The sequence below is a fragment of the Megalobrama amblycephala genome, linkage group LG6 (assembly GCF_018812025.1).
Source record: "Megalobrama amblycephala isolate DHTTF-2021 linkage group LG6, ASM1881202v1, whole genome shotgun sequence".
NCBI lineage: Eukaryota > Metazoa > Chordata > Actinopteri > Cypriniformes > Xenocyprididae > Megalobrama > Megalobrama amblycephala.
The window spans coordinates 3,827,905-3,853,900 of NC_063049.1; the positions used below are offsets into that span (position 1 = coordinate 3,827,905).

Below are 25,996 nucleotides of genomic sequence, written 5' to 3' on the forward strand. Positions count from 1 at the left end.
TTAACACAGTTTCACTGATCCCGACCAAACCCTAAACCCAGGATAGAGCGGTTGAGTGAATGTGGTCTGGACTGTGTGGATGAGGATCATTGTGTCTCCCGAGACGCTGTAGAAGGACAGAGTTCCTGCACTGTGATCCACATACACTCCTACTCTATAGTGATTCTCCTTATTCACTCCTGATCTCCTGCTGATGATGGGCTTTACAGGGAGATCAGTCTTTATGTTATTGTGTATGAATGAGTAACTGGAGGGAGAGCAGATCAAACTCCAGGATTGATCATTAGATCCAAACAAACACTCATTACCTCCCTTCCTGCTGATGCCCTTGTATGACACTGATATATATACATAATATCCACTCCACTCAATCTCCCAGTAACAGCGTCGATCACACACACTCTCTCTACACAACACCTGAAACACATGATAAAATCTGTCTGTATGATCAGGATACGACTGCGGTGTGTTAGTATCAGTAATCACTGTGTTCCTCTCAGACAGATGGAGGCGTTGATTCACTGTGTTCAGATCCAGAGTGATCCGATGGGAATCTGATGGAGATAAAACACATCACAATCAGGAATCATCAATCTGTGCATCTTTTAATCTACACTGTAAACATGATTTCTGCTGCTTGTTAAATGAACTTCATTAAAATGAGTTAAACCACACAATTACTGCACATTCTGTCCTGATTTAATGGAGTAAATCCACTTAAACACGTCAAACTGAAGTTCACTTCATCATTTGTGTTGAACGAACTGAAACTGGGCAGTTCCCAGCATGCTTTGCTCTGGTCTGGATCTATTCCAGAGTCTTGAGTTCATGTAGGATTTGTCTCAGATCTGAACTTGATTTAGGATCTTCTCCTCTCTCACAGAATGTGCTACTTTCCCATAGACTAGAGTGCTACCATAGACGTCTCTCGAGTTGCTGTGATCTTTTTTAGCGCTCTGTGGTGTGACTGACACATCGCTGAAGCGCTTCAGTTCAAACAGAAGCAGAGCTCACGTGAACCGATCATCTCTTCCACTTTACAACACAAAATAAACATGAATGGATGAATGATGAATGAATACCTAAGGTATGTTGAAAGATCCAGTACAACTTACTGAAATCAGTATCATGTCATATGTAACGTTAATCGATCAATCATTGTTTCAACCGCAGAAAAGCAGCAATAAAATAGCTTGTAAAAATGTCACAGTTACCATAATATTTACCTCAAAAAAGCCGTTCAATGTCAAATAAACATGTTAATCAGCTACAAAAATGAACTTGGAGAGGAGCATTTTGATATGTGACTATAGGCCATTGCATATTCATGTACTTAACGTGCTTCAATATTGAATGAATAAATCCGTTTATGACGGCCACCATTTAAATGTTTAGGTCCATATTAAAAATGAGTAGAAACAAAATTATGTCATTAAAAATTTATTATAACCTTATTATAAAACTTATTTATGTCGTCATGTCAAGTCACCTTCATTTATATAGCGCTTTTTACAATGCAGATTGTGTCAAAGCAGCTTTACATTGATAATTGGTATATAATTATGTGTAAATAAGTAGCTTACAAAACAATTAAAGCTGCAGTAGGTAACTTTTGTAAAAATGTATTTTTTACATATTTGTTAAACCTGTCATTATGTCCTGACAGTAGAATATGAGACAGATAATCTGTGAAAAAAATCAAGCTCCTCTGGCTCCTCCCAGTGGTCCTATTGCCATTTCCAGAAATACACCGCTCCCGGTAAGAAACAACCAATCAGAGCCAGGAGGAGTGTCTTAGCAGTGTCAATCAAGCTGGCGTGCGCGCTGATCACACTCCTGTCATGCAGCGCGTACAGGCGTCAAATTCAAGATTACCCGTGTGCCGCAGCTTTGCTCATGGCGGAAAAACAATCCAAACTGCCATTTCCTCGAGTGGCACCTGCTCATAAAATAAAGACGGGTAAACGGAAAAAGACAGATGACGATGATAAAAAAGCCAAAAAGAAAGAATTAGATAGAGCCCGAAATAAAACGAGGGTAAATATCGGAGCGACTTTTCCGAGGTGGAGGGAGCTACGTGTCCTGAAAGGATTAAAAACTGATGCAGAGTCAGCCACATTTCTGCTTGACAAGTAAGTATCTGTCACGAATACAGCTCCTCCGGTGCATCCTCCGGACCACCGGAGGGAACCCTCACCGGAATACTGATTCGCACCCATCCGGACTCCATTTCCCAGAGGCCCGCATTCTGGGACTGATCACCTCTCACCTGCACCATATCACACCACACTATTTAAGATGCACACACACACCTAGTCGTGAAGTCTTGATTTGCTACCAGTGATCATTTCTGAGCGTTTATTTGTGGATTGATTTATTGTTACGACCTGGACTGCTTTACTCTGCTGAACCTTGCTGCCTACCCCGAACCTTGCCTGACCATCGATTCTGAACTATTGCTGCCTGTCTCGATCCTTGCCTGTGACTCAACCTTGTTTACTGCCGCCAGCCCTGAACTTCTGCCTGTCCCCGTTTACGGTACTGCCTTGCCCAAGTTTGTGTTTGCCTGTCTTTTACAATAAAGCTGCAAATGGATCCGCTATCTCCAGACTCTTCATTACAGTATCCCTGCTTGATTTGTTTCATTTTTTAAGAACTACACAACTAAGATAATTTCAAAACAGGCCTGCCCGTCCCCTGCCTGATGCTTCCTCTTCTCCCTGCCCGGTGACTCCTCGAAGGCGCTGTGGGTGTGAATTCCTCGTCGGAGCTCATTGACTCGGTGTCAAAACTCTAGCCGCATAACATACAGATAAAATGTCACGCACTGTGCAAAGCAACTATTGAAACCTACTAATTCACTGGCTTGTCATGTTGCTGAAATAATGTACTAGCAAACCTTATTTAGCATTACATATCGATAGAATAATTACTTGCATACTGTAACGTTAGTTACCGTTATATTATCATACTAGCTCTTTATTACTTATAGAAATAGTGCAACGTCATATAGTTACATTACATGTATTGCAAAATACGTAATGTTTTGAGGACCAAGTTTGTAGTCAAAGTATGGGCAGGCCATAGTCAATGTAAATCATATTGTTGATGTTTCATCTGTACCAGTGAATGTGCCATAACTGTTTACCCGCCTTACTAGCCTGCGCGTTCACGGCAGGCTCCATTGTGATGGGGGAGGAGCTGTGGAGGGAGGGCTGTAGCGCAGCAGAGAGCAAGGGGGAGTGACCTGTGAGTTGTGCTTGTTCAAATTTTCAGGCTAAGTCATCGTTTTCTAAAAACTCCCTACAGCAGCTTTAATTAGCCTTTAATATTATAATAATGTACCAGCTGTGGTTCCCTGTATGGTTTACAGCATTAGTTGAGAGTTTTTCTTTGAGGAAATTTGCCATGTACTGTGCCTGATAGACCCCAAAATAATCAATATTGAATTGAACGAGATCAAATCAAACTTTGGCTGACGACCTTAAAGAAAGCAAATGAAGTGTCCAGCTATAGGACTCTAGAGTCCTAATCCAGTCATCATGACTATTCAATAAATGGGTCAGGGCCATTAAAGACAAAAGGAGAGAGTCACAGTAATCTGACTCATTAGACTTACAATAAAGACAACAGGAACTGACAGAAAACTCTTTCTGGAAACTTTGCTAAAACAATCATTCATCTGATGTCATCATCTTTACCTTAAAAAGCTAAACACAATGTACTTCACCTTAGTATCTCATGTGATGTTATGTCAGGATGTAGGATCAGCAGATCATAAACAGATTCTTAAATTTGTAATCCCACACTAGGTCCTAAAAGAACTGCTTTCATTTGGTTTTACTATCATAAGTGATGCAGAAACAACACTATTGAGATTAAAATCTGCTAATAAATTTGTATAAAATACATAAACACTAAATTTTCGATTCTAGAGGGTGTGTGATGTTACTGGTTCCCAGAAGAACATTTTAAGATTACCTCTACTTCATCTCAGGATGGGTTAATGATATTAACATGTTTTAAAGCCAAAAATAAATGCATCCATTTATCCTAAATATAATCCATACGGCTCCAGAGGGTTAATAAAGGCCTTCTGAAACAAAGTGATGTGTTTTTATAAGAAAAATATCCATATTTAAAACTTCATAATGTAAAATAATTAGCTTCTGTCAGATGACTGATACTGCACAACTCGACTTACAGCACAAGAGTATCCCGTGACGTGATGTCTGACGCAGGATGTAGGAGTATCGTAAGATTAGACGGCTCTCACGATTTAAACAAATAGAGCTGTGCAACAAACTCAAGCTCTGTCATGCAGTGCAAATGTGCTTCAGGTGACCCGAGTTCAAGTACCGATCCAAATGTCCCCACAATGTAATATATACCTGAGTTCACCAGCCAGCGGTCCCCACAATGTAAATGGATTTATAAACATACTAAATGATGTTTTTGTGAGAAAGTAAAAGTGTGCACAGTTTCCTGTGATGGGTAGGTTTAGGGGTAGGGGCAGTGTAGGGGGAAAGAAAATACAGTTTGTACAGTATAAAATGCATTACGGCCTATGGAATGTCCCCACAATTCACAAAAACAAACGTGTGTGTGTGTGTGTGTGTGTGTGTGTGTGTGTGTGTGTGTGTGTGTGTGTGTGTGTGTGTGTGTGAGTGTGTGTGTGTGTGTGTGTGTACTTACATTTTCGTAGTCCTGCTGTAATCCTGATCTCTCCTCCATGATCCACACTAGAAAACACACACAGTGTCACATTCACACACAGACACAAGTAAACTTTTTAGATTTCTGAAGTCATTTCTGAATTTTCTATTAAAATTCATCAAAATGGTAGTGAATAAATTATGTGGAATTAGGAGGAAATGTCCTAACAGTAGGAAAACACAAGCATATACTTTGCACTTGGGACAAGCCTTGTTTTGTTTTTTACATTTACATGTTAATTGTTGTTTTCTTCTCACTTTAGATGCTGGAACAAAAATCATCCAGGCCACAGCATCAGAAGTGGAAACTTTGATCAAGTCGAGGCTCTGTAATGCTGGAGACTGTGATGATGAAAGAGATCCAGAAGATCAAAGATCATGAGGAGATCTACTGATGTGTCTGAGAGGATTGATTTATGCTCTATTTAATGTGTTTGATGCAGTTAGAATCGGTCATTGTTCTATAAAACATTTCATTATATTCTACTGTTCAATAGAGTCAGTAAGATATTGTATTGAAAAAAAAAAAACATATTCAACAAGGATACATTAAACTGATCAAAGATTATGTTCAAGTAAGTTAAGTTCAAGTAAGTTTGTTTGGGAGAGAGCTGGAGAAAGTAGAGCTGTCACGATAACTGAAATACTGTAATACTGACAGAACAAGGATGACAAGCAGCTTGACAAGCAAGTCAATGAATCCTGAAAAAAGTATCACAAGTTCCAAAAAAATCTAAAGCAGTACAACTGTTTTCAACATTAATAATAATCATAAATGTTTCATGAGGAGAAAATCATAATTTCAGAAGGATTTCTGAAGGATCATGTGACTCTGAAGACTGGAGTAATGATGCTGATTTTTATTTTAATGATGCACAAAATTATTTTACTTTTTTCCGCATTTTTGATCAAATAAATGCAGGTTTGATGAGCATTAGAGACTTTTTAAAAACATAAAAAATAGTAATGTATCCAGATTTTTGACCAGTACTGTACATACTGCATAAATAATAATAATAATTTATATATATATATATATATATATATATATATATATATATATATATATATATATATATATATATATATATATTATTAGTCCTTCCACTTGACCATTTTGGTGAGCTATTCTTGTTAGCCTACACTTCATCTAATAGGCCTGTAGGTGGCACCTATGCTTTATTTAATCAACTATGATAGGTTGATCAAATTGTAAAGGGTATATCAATATACAGTTGATTTCATAAGTTTACATACACCTTGTAGAATTTGCAATATTTATATTAACACATTGCATATTATATTGTTTTGCACGTCATGTTGCTTAGACAGCATTCAAATGAAGTTTATCTATAGCTAAATGTTAAAAGAATATGCCTTGTTGTACAATTTTAATCTGATCTAACAGTCTTTTAAATACATTAACATTTTATTTAATATTTTTATATAATTAGTTACATTTAGCTATTCATTATAAAAAGAATTTCATTTTCCCCTTCATTTCCCATTTCTCCTTATTTAATTAACATTCTGCACATTATGTTACTTAAAGTTTGTATTTTGTAAATACTGTAAATGCTCGATCATTCCAATAAAGTTTTAACTTTATGACTGTATTTCTGTAGACTACAGTAGCTTAAATGAATCTGTTTTCACTAGTAGACTCTGTGACAGCATTCGAATAAAGTTCAAAAAATGTGTTACTATAGCCTATGTTAAAAGAATATTTTGTTTATTATTTGTATATAGACTAAAAGCTTTAATTTCTGTAGGCGCACAAGAATCTTACAGAAGTTAATTTACAGGAATTTAACATATTAGGCTATATTTCATTTTATATAGGTTTATTAATAATAATAGTAATAATAATAGTAATAAAATCTTAATTTGAATGCTGTCTAGGCAACATCGCAAGCAATAGGATATAATATGTTAATCTAATCATTCCTTAATTCTGCCCTTATTTCGTCATTCTTAATTAAAAATAAATATTGTTATAGTCTTATCCATTATTATTTCTGGTAATTCCAGGTTGCTATGGTCGCGCAGGTTGTTTACACATTTAACTCGTGGCCACGAGAAAAAAATATATCGTTCCCTCACCACATGATCTCGAAGCCAAAAAATTATCATCATGTCCCCGCAAGTTTATATGTCGTGGCCAAGACAAAACTAAGTTAACCGAACATGTCCCCTCCCGGCCACCGTAGAGGACAATTGACAAACTAAAACACAACTATTAATTTAAAGGAACTTTTTGAATTTGAAGATCAAGGTAAATTGTATTAATTTGTCTTCTGGGAAACATGTAAGTATCTTCTGTTGCTTCTGAAGGGCAGTACTAAATGAAAAATATATATATTTTAAACAAAATAAGAAAAATTTCCACACATCTCCATCCTGTTCAAAAATGTTCACCCCCCAGCTCTTTTATTTTATTTAAAATATCTAATTCAGGACAGTACTAAAAAAATATAACATTCATTTTACATGATCCCTCTTATTTTGTTAAAATAATTAACATTTTGCAGATTCTACAAGGTGTAGAAGTAAGTAAACTTATGACTTCAACTGTATACACAGGCTAAATAAAATTGACATGAATACTAATTATTAATGCAACTTTTGGTGCTGCATGGTTTTGTGTAGTGCTTTGTAGTCAATTAAAGGGTCATGACATCAAATTTTCCTTGATCTTTTGACATATAAGAGGTCTTTGTACCATTAATACATCCTGCAAGTTCCATAACTTAAAACGTCCTCTTCATTAATACAAAAAGAAGCATTTTTATGAACAAGCTGTAAAAATACTTAATTTGAATCCGAGGTGGCAAGTGACATCACATGGGCACATTCATTTGCATACGACTGCCTCTGGAGCAAGACAACAACGCCTACTTTTACTTTGTCACATCATTGTCTCCACCCACTGGTGTTCAGTCAAAGAGCAGCAAGTGGATCTAAAGTAACGTTAGGCCTAGTTGTTTACACTAAGATTGTGATAATAACAAGATTGTGATGCCACACAGATGTTGTGCTGTTCCTGGCTGTGGAAAAACATCATCTTTGCATAAGTATAATACTCACACAATGTGCCGTCTGAGAGGCAGCTTTCTATGTGTGTGCTTCAGGTGTGTGCTCAGAAAATGATACATTAGAAGTTTAATCTGATATATATTTAAACAAAGTTCATTACTGCTATAATAAAAATACACATACTTGTTATAGGTCTAAAAATCTACATATCGTACTGTCACAGAGCTGCCCTCTGTTCCCTATGTTGTCCTTGCTATGTTGTCCCTTGTATAAAGACATGAACACGTATTTGAGTTTTAAAACTCTTTATTTACCTTGATGTGACATCGAGGTGGAGAGATGGATCATGCATATACACCTACATACACCTGCAACTAGACTGTTGTGTTCAGACTGGCCACCTGAGCACTAAACCAGTGGACATTTAAACTTTTTTCATAAACTGTGGATTACCTGGGTTGGCATTCATGGGGGGCGGCCATCTTGAATTGAGTAAAAGACCTGAAAGAACTTTCATCATGCTTTTTATATTTTGCCATGTTGCATCATGGGAATGGGAGATACCAAGTGGGGGGGTGAAGGCGTGAACATTGTTTTATGAGGTTATTGCCCTTGACTTCCTCTCATTTTTGCTGAAATGAAGCTGATAATGGGTTTTATTGTGCTATTTATATTTGTGTATTGAAGGAAATGAGGTTATGTGATCTTTAGTACTTTCCATGTAAAATTATAGTTGAGAAATGGTTGTACCCATGTGTATAAATTCTCACACAATGAAGTGGTCCAGGAGTCTAGGATTGATGTTCAGTGAGGGCAGTAGCTACTGTGGAGTACTTTGGGAATTGGGAATGTCCCCAAATAAAAAGGGAAAAACTGGCATTTACCGTCCTCCAGTCATTCATTGAAGAACGTTTGATGGTATCCTAAGTTGATGCATTGACAAGTGGTGTCAGAAGTGGGATCAATAATGCCACCCAAGACCAGACAAGATCGAGGTACTGGGTCAGATGAACAGGTGGGGATAAGTCAGGAGGCACCTACTTCCACCGACTTACCACTAGCCACAGCTGCTTCCAGTGTGTGTGGTACAACTACTTCAGAGGTCTTAGTGGAGGGAACGGTGTCAGAACTGGCTGGCCTGGTTAAAGTTCTCCTGCAGTCACAAGCCGCCCGTGACGATCAAATGGAGCAATTAATGGTGAAGCAAGATCAGCACTGGCGGAGCATGCAGCACCAATTCCAGCAGATTCAGCATCAGGTCTTAGAGATCCAGACTGGAGGGGACCGAAGGGGAAGTCAGATAACATCCATAGCTGTAAGCCCAGTGCCAACTGGAGAAGGTACCTCATCAGGAAGTATGGAGCCAAGATTACATCCCTTGACCAGAGATGATGACATTGAACAGTTCTTAACAACTTTTGAGAGGATGGCTGCAGCATGCAGATGGCCTAAAGTCAACTGGGCGATAAGACTGGTTCCCCTGTTAACGGGTAAGGCTCGAAGTGCCTATGTGGCCATGGATGGGACTGATGCTGAGGACTATGAAAAAGTCAAAGAGGCCATACTCACAAAATATGAGATTAATGCAGAGATTTACCGGCAAAGGTTTCGCTCCTCAGAAATTCTGCCAGATGAGACCCCCCGTGAGCTTTATGTGCGGCTGAAAGATCTTTTCTCCAAATGGGTGAAGCCAGAGACGTGCACAATTCTGCAGATGTCGGAGCTTATTATCTTGGAGTAATTTATGAGAATGATAAACCCTGACATGGCAGTGTGGATTAACACTCTGAGGTCTGAGGGTATCGCCGGCGATACCACCGTGGTTTTTTCTTATCAGAGTGAAAGAGACTCAAAATACTCCATCAATGTTGCACATACAATTAAGAGTTATACACCATTTTAATCTGTGGAATATCTTCTTTCATTTGTGTACACTCAGAGTAAAAACAAAATGTTGTGCTTTTTGCAAAATAAAGAAAACTAACATGATGCGTGATCTCTCGTCTCCCTCTGAACGAAGTCCAATCTGATAGTTCTTAGAAAATGAACTGTAACTTAGTGAATACTAATGACAAAAAAATTACACTTATGTCTAAAAAAACGTTAAGATGTCAGGTTTTAAAACATATAAGTCAAATCGAAAACAAACCTTCTGTGTTTATGTAATCTGTATGAAAAGAGAGCCATGTCATAAGTCTGTGATTCAGCTCATTATCCGCTAATGTGGCCACGCCCACGGAGCCAGCGCTATTCAGACGCAAATTCAGTCAATACATGCATTCGTCATCTCAATCGTGTATTTATTGTCTTCAAAAGTGTTTTGAATAGCCATATTTAGCGATCTCTTGCCTCTGTTAGTTCCTTGATTGTCACATGATATGCCTCTTCTTTTACTGAGGCATTTGTGGACAAAAGGGGCAGAGCGCCCTCCGGCTGCAAGTATGTATGATGAAAACACAGTATCCAGCACTCATAGTAATGACAATAAATATAGAATAATAAATATTACTCCTCTGTATAGAAAATTGATATAAACATATGAGAATCCATCAATATTTCTCCAAATGTTTATGCTTTTAAGCATATTAAGAAATTATGGTCAATATAAGATTTTAAGAGTCAAAATGTGAAGCTTGAGTCTTAGATCTTTTTAATCATGTATAGTTTGTCAACTGCACATCAACATTTAGGCTCTATAATATAACAAATATAGAAGCCTATATGAAATGCCCTAGAGGTAGGAATGTTCAGACGCTTTGCATCACAGAAATACATTATATTTTAAAGTATAATAAAATAGAAAACCATTATTTGGTTAGAGACTTGAGACTTCTTTTAAAAACATTATAATGGCAATGTGTTCAATCTTTTGACTGGTAGTGTAATTTAACATAGGCCTATACAAAATTTTCTTCATATCATGTGCAATAATACATGCATGCATGAGATCACAAAAATCATGTTTTTTTTTTGTCCTGAGTGGACTTTAATCCTGTTATCAGCATGATCACAGAGGGTTTTTTCACAGCCTACCTGACTGAAAGGCCTCATTAATATGCAAGTCATTTCAGGTCATTATTATTCAATTCTTTTGTCTTCTCAGGTGAGAATCACCCATTATACATGATGATTCACGCCTCCACGCATACTGTGTTTCTTGACCAAAAGTGTCTTAGAAAATTTAAATCTCTCTATTGTTTTATATGAAGGAGTAGGAAGGATAATTTTTACTTCATACTGAAGCAAAAACTCTAGTCTACAACCTCCAATACCCAGAATCCTTGTGAACACAGTTTTAATATATATATTTTTTGGCCTTATTTCAGTGACTTAAGTTTTTTGTTTTTTCAATAACCACGCATAAATGTTATTCCTTCAAAAACACAAACATGTACATACATGTTCCTCACATATTATTGTAGCCTAGTTTGTGCTGAATACAGTGTAATGACACTTTTTCCATTAATATGTTTATGAACAACTGAAAAAAGCACAAATGTCAGGGCATGTCAAAACTTCTCCAGGGCCCCAAAAATCCTCAGACCCCTGAGGGTTAAGGAGCATGATCCAGCCACGGCAGAAGAAGCAGCCAAGCTTGCAGAGAGGTACCTAGCCGCACACCGAGATACCCAGCACAGCTTCGGAGGTCGGAGTCAAAGATGGCCAAGTAAGTCTGGGGGTGAGGGTGGTCATGCCCAATGTAAAATGAGTTTTGCGGGTAAGCAAGGGGATAGAACTCACAAGCAGGAAGTCAGATGCTACTATTGTGGAGAGTTAGGACATACTAATCCTTGTTGTCCTTCTAGAAAGGTTAAGCATTCTGCTGTCTGTTATGTTCCCCGGCCCCGCCTGCCACACACTTCGTCCCCCGAGTCTTTGCAAACACACACCACAGAGATAGTGACGCAGGTACTTGTAAATGGTCAGTCGGCCAAGGCCTTAGGGGATACAGGTAGCACTCAGACTCTAGTACATAACAGCTTGGTACCTGAAGATGAATACATTACTCAGAACTCCATTAAAGTTTGTTGTCTACATGGAGAAGTTAGAGAGTATCCTACTGCTGAGATTTATTTAACAGTGCAGGGGCAGACTTTTTTGTTACACGTGGCTGTCTCATCCCAGTTACCTCATGAGGTAGTACTAGGCCAAGATCTCCCCATTCTCTGTGATTTGGTGTCCCAAGTTCAGTCTTGTTATGCAGTAACCCGAGCCCAGAGTGCAAGAGCCGACTTTAGTGAGTTGCCCTTTGCTGACGGTGACTTGGAAGGGGGCGGTGAGAAAAGCCGAAAATCTAAAAAGGAAAGGCGTAAGCTTAAGTTTCAGGGTAGTGTGGAGAGTAGGCAGGTTGAGCAGCTGCCTTTGCCGGAAGGGCCTCTGAATATGACTATCCCTGAGGACATAGCTGAACTGCAAAAAAAAGATCCTACTTTGCAGGACTGGTTCCAGAAAGTGTCTGAAGTAGATGGGGTCAGAAATTACAATGTATCTTGTTTAAGGGAGGAAATGTACATCCTGAAAAAAGGTATACTCTATCAGGTGAAGGGGGAGGTTGAGGCTTTGGTACTTCCAGAATCTATGCGCCATACCGTTATGACCCTGGGACATTCTGTTCCATGGGCTGGACATTTAGGCAAGCATAAGACGTTGGCAAGGATTGCAAGTCGGTTCAGTTGGCCTAAGATATACACGGATGTAACAGAGTTCATTCGTACCTGTACAGAGTGTCAGATGACAGCTGGAAGGAGAGTTCCACCCGCACATTTGTTACCATTGCCAGTTATTGACACACCCTTTAGTCGCCTGGGAATGGATGTAGGGGGCCCCCTGGAAAGAAGCAGGAATGGGAACAGGTACATTTTAGTAATCTGTGATTATGCCACCAAGTACCCGGAAGCCTTTGCACTTAGAACCATCAAAGCAAGACAAGTAGCTGACTGCCTTGTACAGCTGTTTTCCAGGGTAGGGATTCCCCGTGAAATTTTAACAGACCAGGGTACTAACTTTATGTCTTTGCTGTTAAAACAGGTGTACCAACTGTTGGGAATTAGGGCTATTAAGACCACACCCTACCACCCCCAGACTGATGGGTTGGTCGAGCGCTTTAACCAAACCCTAAAACGCATGCTGCGCAAGTTTGTTTCCGAGTCAAGGTAACCATTGGTCCCAGTCGGACCCTATCTATTGTTTGCTTACAGAGAAGTGCCACAGGCTTTCACAGGTTTCTCCCCATTTGAACTGTTATATGGCCGGCAGGTGAGAGGTCCTTTGGACCTGCTTAAGGAACAGTGGGAGGGACCCAAGGACAGTGCTTGTAGTGTGGTCCACTATGTGATCCAAATGAGAGAACGTCTGGAAGAGATGACCTCCTTGGCCCAAGAGAACATCAAAAAAGCCCAGCACATTCAAAAAACCTGGTATGATAAGAGGGCAAGGGAGAGGTCATTTGAGCCAGGCCAAAAGGTGTTGCTGCTGCTGCCCACCAATGAGAATAAGTTGCTAGCTAAGTGGCATGGACCCTACGAGGTAGTGAGGAAAACTGGCAGTGTAACCTATGAGATCTCCATGCCAGAGCGGGGTAAGAAAAAGCAAAACTTTCATATTAATTTGTTGAAGGAGTTCCACCACAGGGTTGAGTCGGAGGCTGCACAACTCTTTGTTCGGGTGGTCGGGGAGGAAGAGGAACCAACAGAGCAGTATTTTCCGACTGGCTGCACCCAACAAGCGGTGGATATATCCCATCTAGAGCAACCTCAAAGAGACCAGGTAAAGCAGTTTTTGGATCCTGAGCTGTTTCAGGAGAAACCTGGGCGTACGGACATAGTGCTACACGATGTCATCCTTAGGGAGGCAACTCCAGCACGCCAGAAGAGTTACAGGATTCCTGAATGCCTGGTAAAGGTACTTAAGGATGAACTGGACATTATGCTTTCTATGGGTGTGATTGAACCATCCCTTAGTGAGTGGTGTAGCCCCATCGTTCTAGTTCCCAAAAAGGATGGCACCCTCAGATTTTGTATTGACTTCAGACAAATTAATAGCCTGTCTAAGGTAGAACCCTATCCGATGCCAAGGATTGATGAATTGGTGGAAAGACTGGGCAGAGCTAAATACCTATACACTGTGGACTTATGCAAGGGGTACTGGCAGGTTCCTTTAACTGCCAGAGCCAAAGAACTGACTGCTTTCAAAACCCCTTTTGGGCTATACCATTTCCGGGTTATGCCGTTTGGCCTGCAGGGGGCACCGGCGACTTTCCAACGTTTAATGGATCAGATCCTGCAAGGCACCAGGGAGTTTGCTGCAGCCTATCTGGACGATGTGGTCATCTTTAGTGAGACCTGGGAAGACCACTGTCAACATCTGAGGCAAGTCCTAGGGAGAATCAAGGCAGCAGGTCTTACCGTTAACCCGAAAAAATGTACAATAGCCAAGAGAGAGATCAGCTATTTGGGTTTTGTGATTGGAGGAGGAGTCATTCGCCCTCAGCTGGAGAAAATGGACGCTATCCGAAGTTACCGTTCCCCTACAACCAAGAAACAGGTGAGATCTTTTCTGGGTTTGTTGGGATGGTATCACAGATTTGTACCTAACTTTTCTGCCAGGGCTTCTGTGCTTACAGATCTCACTAGAGCCACAGCTCCCAACAAGGTGGTCTGGACAGAGCAATGTGAGCGAGCTTTCCAGGACTTACGAGAGGCAGTATGTGGGGACTCTGTTCTGCTCAGCCCAGATTTCCAGAAACCGTTTATCCTGCAGACTGATGCCTCCGGAGTTGGACTGGGGGCCGTGTTACTGCAGGAAGTGGATGGAGATCGTAGACCAGTGGCATTCTTGAGCCAGAAACTGTTCCCACGAGAAACACGTTATTCGACAGTGGAGAAGGAGTGTCTAGCCATTAAATGGGCCACGGATTCCTTGCGGTATTACCTTCTGGGAAGACCTTTTGAGTTGGAAACCGACCATCGAGCTTTGCAATGGCTGGAACGCATGAAAGACTCCAATGCTCGGATTACGAGATGGTCTCTTTCTCTCCAGCCCTACCAGTTTACAGTGAAATACTGCCCCGGAGCCAAAAACAAGGTTGCTGACTTTTTGTCCCGTATTCCAAAGGAGGTAAATACAGAAATCGGCTTGTCGACCCCAGTTCATAGAGAGTTGGAGATCTGACATTTGGGACGACAGTTGTCGTCTGCAGAAGGGGGAGGAAGTGTCACAGAGCTGCCCTCTGTTCCCTATGTTGTCCTTGCTTAACCCCTTTGTATAAAGACATGAACACGTATTTGGGTTTTAAAACTCTTTATTTACCTTGATGTGACAGCGAGGTGGAGAGATGGATCATGCATATACACCTACATACACCTGCAACTAGACTGTTGTGTTCAGACTGGCCACCTGAGCACTAAACCAGTGGACATTTAAACTTTTTTCATAAACTGTGGATTACCTGGGTTGGCATTCATGGGGGGCGGCCATCTTGAATTGAGTAAAAGACCTGAAAGAACTTTCATCATGCTTTTTATACTTTGCCATGTTGCATCATGGGAATGGGAGATACCAAGTGGGGGGGTGAAGGCGTGAACATTGTTTTATGAGGTTATTGCCCTTGACTTCCTCTAATTTTTGCTGAAATGAAGCTGATAATGGGTTTTATTGTGCTATTTATATTTGTGTATTGAAGGAAATGAGGTTATGTGATCTTTAGTACTTTCCATGTAAAATTATAGTTGAGAAATGGTTGTACCCATGTGTATAAATTCTCACACAATGAAGTGGTCCAGGAGTCTAGGATTGATGTTCAGTGAGGGCAGTAGCTACTGTGGAGTACTTTGATTGTAGTAGTGTTATACCTGACTAAAGGTTTTTTTTTTTTATTATTATTATTATTTGTTTTTGATTTACATTTAAGAATTTTTTTTTTTTTGTTTCCCTCTTTGGGAAATTTGTTTTTTGTTTGTTTTTGCATCTGTGAGCACTCTGCACTTTACTGGCTTGGGAATGTCCCCAAATAAAAAGGGAAAAACTGGCATTTACCGTCCTCCAGTCATTCATTGAAGAACGTTTGATGGTATCCTAAGTTGATGCATTGACAGGTACATTTAATTTTTGACCACAAATATTTTAGCAAATGTATATTTTAGTCAGAATTATTGAGCTCTGTCTGATTGGGGTCAAAGTGTGTTAAGTGGAGACCTGCTTGCAGAACCGCAAGAACCTTTTGTCTTTTGCAGAACTGCACTCCTGATAACAAGATGGAAATATCTGCATAACTTTCTATCATTTACAGATGGAGAATAGACCTGTGAAGTGTAAGGTATGCAGTATGCACTGAGGAAAACACCACATCACAAACGCATTAAACAACACAAGTATCTATCTGTCAGAGAATGTAATGAGGCAACACTACACATGTTAACTATATTTTAAAGCCCTTGATATAAAGCATGTATTATGTTTAGGACAAACTGGATTTGGCACTTTCCATGCAGCAGCTCACTCTGTGTCCTTCACTATTTTTAAGATGTGCTCGTATCAAATTGATATAAACGGTATTGCCTCATTCCATATCGTATATAAAAAATATATCAATATATCAGGAAAACTCAATACTGCCAAGCCATAATAGTATCCTTTCAATGTTTAAGGGTATTCAGTGCTGGTCAACACATTGAATCAATCCCTTTTGTCTCTATGAAGTGAAGCTTCATCTTAAGCGTTACCCTTGTGACACATTGCTCATCGGTTGAGCTTTGTATAAAGTGGTGCACATTATTGCACTACACTATTTCACATTTGAACTTCTTACGAAAACATTCCACCTAATTCACCTCATTCTAATGTTGATGAATTCAGAGTATTCTAAATGAGCGACCATGTGCCCCAGGTAAGTAATTTACATAAAACACACCCAAACCATGTCGTCACTCTCAGCAAATATAACGCTCTTTAAAGATGCATTCACACAGCAAGATCCTCGAGCCAATAGTGCAAAACAAGTTCAAATGCAATAGACACCTTTTCTACGGACATTACAGACCTCTGATTAACCAGCTGTACATACGTGTATCTGCGTCTTTATGCAGAGCTACCGCACAGCTTCAGCTATAATGCACCTTTTCTTTACCTTTTCTGATATATATATTTAAGATCTATATCTGTTTACAATTTCATCGTATGTTTGTAAGGCACCAAGAGTATGTGATTTTTGCATTTCACATTTTTTCGTGAATTTAGAATAAATTGTAGAGCGAAAGTTAATGATGAATCATGATTTGTTTTGAAAACGTTTGTACGCATATTTCACACACAAATTTGTGCATACGCATGCTTAGTAAATGAGACCCTAAGATCTATGAAAAAAGATTGCACACCTTAGAATGTTAGTCATCCAATCAGATTCAAGCATTGAATGTCTCTGCAGTATAACTAAAGCTAAGCTTGTTACAAAACTCCTACAGCTTTACATACTTGAGTTTGTCCAGTCTGTAGTTTGGATGGTTGAGTTTATCGGAGAGCAGCTTGATTCCTGAATCTCCTGGGTGATTGTAGCTCAGATCCAGCTCTCTCAGGTGTGAGGGGTTTGAACACAGTGCTGAAGACACATAACCACAGCCTTCTTCTGTCACCATACAGCCAGACAGCCTACGAACACACACAGCAACAGCAAACATGACATTAGTTTGACAATCAGATCAGTCATCACACATTGACCTGTGCAGTTTGTATTTGCAGGTATTTTCTGTAGATTCAGTCACAAAATTAACAAATGTGTCTGTGGAAATGTACTAGAGTAAAGGTTTTCATTTACTTTTATTAATGTAGTGAAGCCAACACTTCATTGAGAGCACATTTCAAAATTATTGGTAATTTATTGTGATAGCATTGTGTTTATTTTATGGAAAACTGTTTTACCTCAGTATCTGCAGTTGACAGTTTGGACTCTTCAGTCCGTCAGAAAGAAGCTTCACTCCAGAATCCTGCAGGTCATTGTTACTCAGGTCCAGCTCTCTCAGGACAGAGTTTGAGGATTGTAGAGCTGAAGACAAACTCTCACAGGAATGAGCGGTGAGATTACAGGACTGTAGCCTGTGTAGAGAACAAAACAAACAGCAATATGAATAAGTATTAGGTAGGGTTTATAATCTAAAGTACAGATGACTTGCAGAATCCTTGAATGGAGTAGTTTAGTTGAGGAAAAGTGTAAGGACCTTAGGTCATTTATTAGCTCAATTTAATTGTTACAGGGAATAAAAATTGAATCAACTGTAAATGATTCACTGTAAATGATTCAGAATTAATATTTAACACTTCATCAATTATTCGTCCAGCGAAAAATTGAGGTTAAAGTATTTTACCAATTCTGGATAAAATATTATTCTGTGGCCAACAGTAACAATATTTTATTATAATTATTATAAGCAAGAGGTAACTGATCTTTGAGTTTAAGACAGTAATTTGATACACAGCACAAGAAACTCGTATATGTGAAAATCAAAACAAGCTTTATTGACTACTTCTAATGATTACAAGAAACTAAGGCTAAACACACACATACATACATACATACACACACACACACACATTCGCGGAGTTGATATGAGTTATGAAGAAAGTCCCAAATACTAACTAAACATCGCAACCTGAGGAAAATCACAAAAGCAGAGCTTTGGCTTGATTCTTTAGGTTTAAAGGAGTTTCACCAGTTTCCAGCGAGAAAGAGAAGTTTGCTTGTACCTGCGTTTGCTCTGACAGCTGAGGTAATCGGGTTGTTCTGCGACTCGCGTGCAGCGGAGTCCCATTCTGGATTGGCTGTCTTTCAGGTGACGTCTTCTCGGGAAAGCCCTTTGTGGGTTGCGCGGAAGCTTTAAAATTGTTGCGCTGTTCTGAGCAGTTTTCTTCTTTGGAGACTTTGGTCAGATGTTTCACAGAGTGTTTTGGAGTCTGGATGTGACGGCTGTTGAATGGTCAGCTGCGCGGCTTGTGGATGAAGTTGGCGACTGTTAGATGGAAAATCAGCCCCAGTAAGGATCAGTTCTCAATGACCCATGCGACTTTTCCGCCGTGGTCAAAGTAGCGGTGCTTCGGCTGCTGGGTTTCAACTCCGACTTCGACGACCGACTTCGAGCCTTGACTTCTGACCGATTTCTGACTTCCAGCCCTAGCTTGTTTGAACAGCATAGTTTTAAAGGAGCGATCCTCCAATGAGATGTTGCTACGGAGATTAGACACGCCTCGTCTATTGTCTATTGATCACATTGCATGATATCTGTGGAACATTCTCCTGTTTTATTAACAACTTTATAATGTTTCTTAATATCTTCCTGATACTGAATTTCAATGTTTCATTCACACAGAATTACACAGAATTATAAATTCTGTATTTAGAACTCAAACATGACACACTTCTTACACACATATTACTAGACTGACCTAATTAAAACAATGATTACAAGAGAAAGAAAATGCATACGGGAATACAAACATATAATGCATTGACTCCAACATGTTAGTTATCACATCATAGCAAGTGTTATTCTGGATATAGTTAATACTTTAAATGATTGTCCCTTTTGAGATTCAAGATTGAGTCCTTAAGCATAGAGTCATTGAACAGCGACCAGAGTCACAAGTGACCGGGTCAAAATGGATTGTTCAACACAAAGGGAGGTATAGATAGGACAGATTCGTCTTTAAATCCGTTGATGGGTGTTTTCCTGTTCCGTCCGATAATACAAGAGGGTTTTGTGAGAGAATCAATAGATTTAATGTGATCAGACCCACGTGACAGGTTCTGATTAGTTTATTGCTGATGAGCTAAGAAGTACTTTAGACAGAGTCCTTTGTTAAAAGAAGTCGCGTCATCACTTCTGTTAAGGCTAGGTCTTTCCTGTCAGGAAATGGACCTGTTGGTCAAAATGGAGCTTTGTTTGGTCGGTTCCTGGTTGACGGAGTCATAGGGCAAGTCCTGTTGAACGATGCCCTACAAAAGCTAAAACCATCAGATGTATTCAGTGACTGAATTTAAGAAAGAATGTAAGACTACAAAAGAAAATTAAAGACTTTCTTTAGATTATATAAGTGTAAAATGTTTCAATAATTCAACCCTTCATAAGGCATCAAAACAGGGCAGTTTACCAAAATTTTATAAATAATTAAAACATTTTTTTTTAAATTAATTAATTTTGGCTGAAGTGTAGCCTACAGCCTAACGTGTTTACAGCAGTGGCGCATTGTAGGATTGGTGGATGCCAACCACTACCGCTTAGAGAGAAAATGCACATTTCATTCGATTTAGGCTAGATAATCAGAGTAGCCCATTTCTTTTCGTTTTTAGATATTTCAAGCTTTCTATAGCTATGTTTCTCATGCGAGGCAAGCAGACTATACGCTGAGTTTCGGTTCATTTAGCCCAGGGCTGGGCAAACTCGGTCCTGGAGGGCCACTGTCCTGCAGAGTTTAGCTGCAACCATGATAAAACTCACCTGTGTGTAATCCTGAAGACCTTGATTAGCTGGTTCAGGTGTGTTTGATTAGGGTTGGATCAAAACTCTGCAGGGACGGCGGCCCTCCAGGACCGAGTTTGCCCAGCCCTGATTTAGCCTATAAGTCGCGCTCCAGTTCACGCGCCAGTGATCACGCCCGCACCTGCCATGATTATATTGTCTGCTATATTTGCTTCGTATTTATTAAATCCAGGCAATTGGTTGATGAAACATTGATTAAAATTAAGATACAATTTTTTACATAACTTAATGAAGTGGTCAAAATCATGTCTGACCCACTCCATGTCTCCCGATATATTGCGCATCTTATGATGCATCTTACTCATGGTGTTCACTTTTCATAATCAAGTAAATGAATTTAAAACATAACATAGGACTATTTAAACATATATATATATATGAAACTACATTTTCTTTAATGGATACCAACACGTATTGTACAGTACAGAGAAATTTCATAAGCAAGAGCGGATCATGAGTCACGAGTCGGTTCAAGAATAATTTATTCTTAGACTTATATTTAATATTGTGGGTATTTAAGTTATTTTGACATATTTTGATTTTGTATTTTTTTAAAGTAACGCAATCGTTTCTTTTCCTGGTAATTAGTTACTTTATAATGATGTAACTCAGTTACTAACTCCGTTACTGTTTGTGAGAAGTAACTAGTAACTAGGGCTGGGCGATATATCGCATGCGATTGTCACGCGCATTTCGTCAGTAAAGCCGGTTCCCTGATTGCCGCTAAATCGCCATCACCTGCTTTCAAATGGAGCGGCATTTAATAGACAGAGCCGTAGTTCACTGAAAAGCCACGCAATATCGCGTTCATATCGCAGATGAATCGCCTTCGATAATGAACGCGATATTGCGTGGCTTTTCAGTGAACTACGGCTCTGTCTATTAAATGCCGCTCCATTTGAAAGCAGGTGATGGCGATTTAGCGGTAATCAGGGAACCGGCTTTACTGACGAAATGCGCGTGACAATTGCATGCGATATATCGCCCAGCCCTACTAGTAACTATAACTAATTACTTTTTTAAAGTAACGTGCCCAACACTGTCACACACTGACCTGTGCAGTTTGCATTTGCAGGTATTTTCTGTAGATTCAGTTACAAAATTAACAAAATTGTCTGTGGAAATGCACTACAATAAAAGCATTAATTTACTTTTATTAACTTAGTAATGCCAACAGACACATTTATACGTATTTGCTTTATAGAAAATGTTTTTCAAACATTTACATTTATTTCTGCCATTCAGTAGATATTATTTATTTTTAACCAATTAAAAAACTTAACCTACAGTAATTTCCATTGACTACTTTTTTTTTAAAATTGCATTGTTTTGAATTGAAAATATAGTTTACATGATTAATTCAATTTTTAATTGAATATAATGAGACAAAAAACATTAACAAAGTTCTTTTAAGATGGAATGTGTGCATATTATAAATAAAATATTATTTACAAATAGTTCAAATTTATGGAGTCAAGCACATGACATGCAGATAAAAAAGTAAATCGTGCACACACTTTACTAAGTCGTTCCCTCAATTTCTAAAAGTGTGCACTTGATTTAGCAAATCGAGGGAACTAATTATAATTTCATATAACTGCCATTTGTGTGGTGGTAATTTAAGACCTTGGCTAAGATGCTAAGTGGTACACTGCACACAGCCACTAGATGTCACTACCAGTTTGTGTGTCAGAAGCAATTCATGCATTAAATAAATGTTTTTGAAACAGCATTTTGTAGTATGTTTAGTAATCACACTTTAATGAGAGCACGTCAAAATTATTGGTCATTTATTGTGATAGTATTGTGTTAATTTTATGTAAAACTATTTACTTCAGTATCTGGAGTTGACAGTTTGGACTTTTCAGTCCTTCAGAAAGAAGCTTCACTCCTGAATCCTGCAGGTCATTGTTACTCAGGTCCAGCTCTCTCAGGACAGAGTTTGAGGATTGTAGAGCTGAAGAAAAACTCTCACAGGAATGAGCGGTGAGATTACAGGACTGTAACCTGTGTAGACAACAAAACAAACAGCAAAATGAATGCATATTAGGTAGGGTTTATAATCTAAAACACAGAAGACTTTAAGAATCCTTGAATGGAGTAGTTTAGTTGAGGCAAAGCTAAAACCATCAGATGTATTCGGTGATTATTAAATTTAAGAAAGAATTTAAGGCTATAAAAGAAAATGAAAGACTTCCTTTAGATTATAAAAGTGTAAAATGTTTAAATAATTCAACTCATCATAAAGAATCAAACCAGGGCAGTTTACCAAATATTTTATGTACAGTTTATTTGAATATTTTGTTGATTGTCACCACTGTTGAGGTTTGTATGATGAGTGTTCACATCTAAATGTGTAATGTTTAATAAAATGTACAAACGCTGATGTTGTGTCTTTGAAAGAGAAGCTGTAGTCACCTTGTCTCATTTTTAATGCATCACACTAATATTTTTTATCCCACCTGATTTTCACATTTAACTCTTTCTGTTTGCTTTATCATCAAACTACAAAACAGCACATGCTAAATTCATGAATGTCATCATGTTTTGAAAGTGGAGTGATTGTTGTCAGTGTTTCTTACTGAGCTGATCTGGATTCTTTAACCACAGGCAGCAGCTTCTGGAGAACTTCTTCTGCTGTATTTCGTGCTCCAATAAACTGTTTTAGATCAAAATCCATCTTCTGTTCTGATGTCAGCAACACATAAACCAGAGCTGACCACTGTGAAGAAGAGAGTTTGGTTTCTCCTATTTCTCCAGATCTCAGATAACGCTAGATCTCCTGCATCAGTGAATCATCACCCAGTTCATTCAGACAGTGGAACAGATTGATGGATCTCTCTGGAGAGCGATTCTCCCTGATCTTCTGCTTGATATACTGAACTGTTTTGTCTTTGTTGTAGGAGCAGCTTCCTGTCTGTGTCAGTAGTTCTCGTAAGAGAGTCTGATTGGACTCCAATGAGAGACCCAGAAGGAAATGCAGGAAAATGCAGATGTCCATTCTTACTCTTGAAGGCCTTATTTACAGCTCTCTGATGCAGCTCAGATAATGAATGATATTTCTTCTGGTTTAAAACCTTAGACAACAGACTTGGTTTGGTGATTTGTTCAAACACATTTCTGTTCTCGTTTGTACAGTAAATGTGAGCATATAGAGCTGCTAGATGTTCCTGAAGGCTCAGATGAACAAAGCAGAAGACTTTCCCCTGGTACAAGCCCAACTCCTCTCTGAAGATCTGAGTGCACAATCCTGAGTACACTGATGCTTCTGTCACATCAATGCCACACTCTCTCAGGTCTTCCTCGTAGAAGATCAGGTTTCCTTTCACAAGCTGCTGGAAAGACAGTTTCCCCAGTTTGAGAATCACGTCTTCATCTTTCACCTTCTTCTCATAGTCCTTCTCATGTTTGATGTTGGGCTGAATGATCAGGAAGTGTGTGTACATTTGAGTGAGAGTCTTGGGAATCTCTCTTCTCTCTGCTTCACTCAACATCTTCTCTAGAACAGTGGCTGAGATCCAGCAGAACACTGGGATGTGGCACATGATGTGGAGGCTCCTCGATGACTTCAGGTGTGTGATGATTGTATTGGCCAGACTCTGATCACTGATTCTCTTCCTGAAGTATTCCTCCTTCTGTGGGTCACTGAAGCCTCGTACCTCTGTCACTCGATGGACACACTCAGAGGGGACGAGATCAGCTGCTGCTGGTCTGGAGGTGATCCAGATGAGAGCAGAGGGAAGCAGATTCCCCACAATGAGGTTCATCAGCAGCACGTCCACTGAGGATGATTCAGATATATTACACAGTTTCACTTTGCTCTTATAGTTCAGAGACAGACGACACTCATCCAGACCATCAAAGATGAACAACACTTTATATTCATCACTGGATATTTCCATTTCTTTGGTTTCAGGGAAAAAGACATGAAGAAGATCTGAAAGACTGAGTGTTTTGTCCTTTATCAAGTTGAGCTCTCTGAAAGGAAGTGGAAATATGAGCTGAACGTCCTGATTCTCTTTCCCTTCAGCCCAGTCCAGGATGAACTTCTGCACAGAGACTGTTTTTCCAATGCCAGCGACTCCCTTTGTCAGCACAGTTCTGATGGATTTGTCTTGTCCAGGTAAAGGTCTAAAGATGTCATTGCATTTGATTGGTGTGTCCTCTGTTGCTGCTCTCCTGGATTGTGTCTCAATCTGTCTCACCTCATGCTCATTATTGATCTCTCCACTTTCACTCTCTGTGATGTAGAGCTCTGTGTAGATCTCATTCAGGAGTGTTGTGTTTCCCTGCGCTGCTGTTCCTTCATTCAGACACTGAAACTTCTTCCTCAGGTTTGATCTAAATGTGTTGAGGCAGTAGGCTTTACGGCTGTAAAATAAAAACTCCACATTATTACATGGGTTAATGAGAACAATGCCTAGTTCTGTATCATATATTCAAATTCAAATATCTGTTATAGAAATGTTTTACCTGAGATCAGGCTGTGTATCTCCACTCTTTAAATGTATTGGCTGATCTATAGACGCATCACTCTTCATAGACTCTGGTTCTGATCTCTTCTGATGAACTGAGCTAAAACAGAGAGAGATTAATGTGAATACTTCAAATTACTGTATTCAACAACTCAATTCTTTATTTCTCATTAAAGTAATAACTATAATGTGTTTTACATTATAAAGATAAAAATACCCACAAAGTAAGCTCAAGAAGATTGTCCTATCTCTTGTAGAAAATACATATTAATATAGAATGTCATACTATAATCATGTTTTTATAGAAATGTTATACCTGAGGACATTCCGTGTATCTCCACTCTTAAACTCTATGGCCGATTCAAAGACGCATCACTCTTCATAGACACACAGCTGGGCTCTGGTTCTGATCTCTTCTGATGAACTAAGCTAAAACAGAACATCATTTATGATTACAATCATCTCAAGATAATATGCATTAAAAAATAAAAAAATTAAAATATGAAAAGCACTCAAGGATGGTTATTGTTTTCAATAAATGTTAAACTTTTTAAAAAACAAAACAAAAAAATCTGTAGACACTATAACATAAAATTATATTTAATGAGTTACTCAAAGTACCTGTATTGTGTAAAATAATCTTCATTTCTGGATGTTTGTGTGTCGTCCATGATGGATCTGAACAGTTTGATCTCCACCTCTGACTCTAGACATAAGTGACAAACAATCACAGAAACTAAAGTAATCAAACAGCTTTTATAACTCATCTGAATGATCTTGAGCTGGAGAAATAGATCACCATCACTCAAATACATGAAGTTAGTCACATGTAAACACAAATGCTCTTTAGACTTTTACACAATCACAGTCAGCATTAAACACACAAGTAACATTGTTCATTTTCTTTAGGTTGAAGAATATCATATATACCGATTCAAAGAAATCCTACAGCTTTTCCATCGAGTAGATACACATAAATTCCTGCCTAAACTTTTATAAACGACTCTATTACAGTTTTAAAGATATTCTGTCTGGTAAATGATCAATTCTATCTGTTTAAAATGGCAAATCTGAAGATGTACTTTCACCTTCATTTATGACATGAGGTGTGTGTCATGGGTTGCCAGATCCTGTAAAAATGTCCAGCACAAAACTGACTCAAAACCTGTCAAAAGGAATGAAGACTAGATCAATTTCAGTGTTGCCAAGTCTGTGGTTTTACCGTGGAATGGGGATACTGTTAAAC

The 25,996-nt window shown here is 38.9% G+C and overlaps 1 pseudogene; it reads right to left on the reverse strand.

The window, feature by feature from the left end:
* LOC125269697 lies at positions 1 to 25,827 on the reverse strand (annotated as a pseudogene).
* Positions 25,828 to 25,996: the final 169 nt, after the last annotated feature.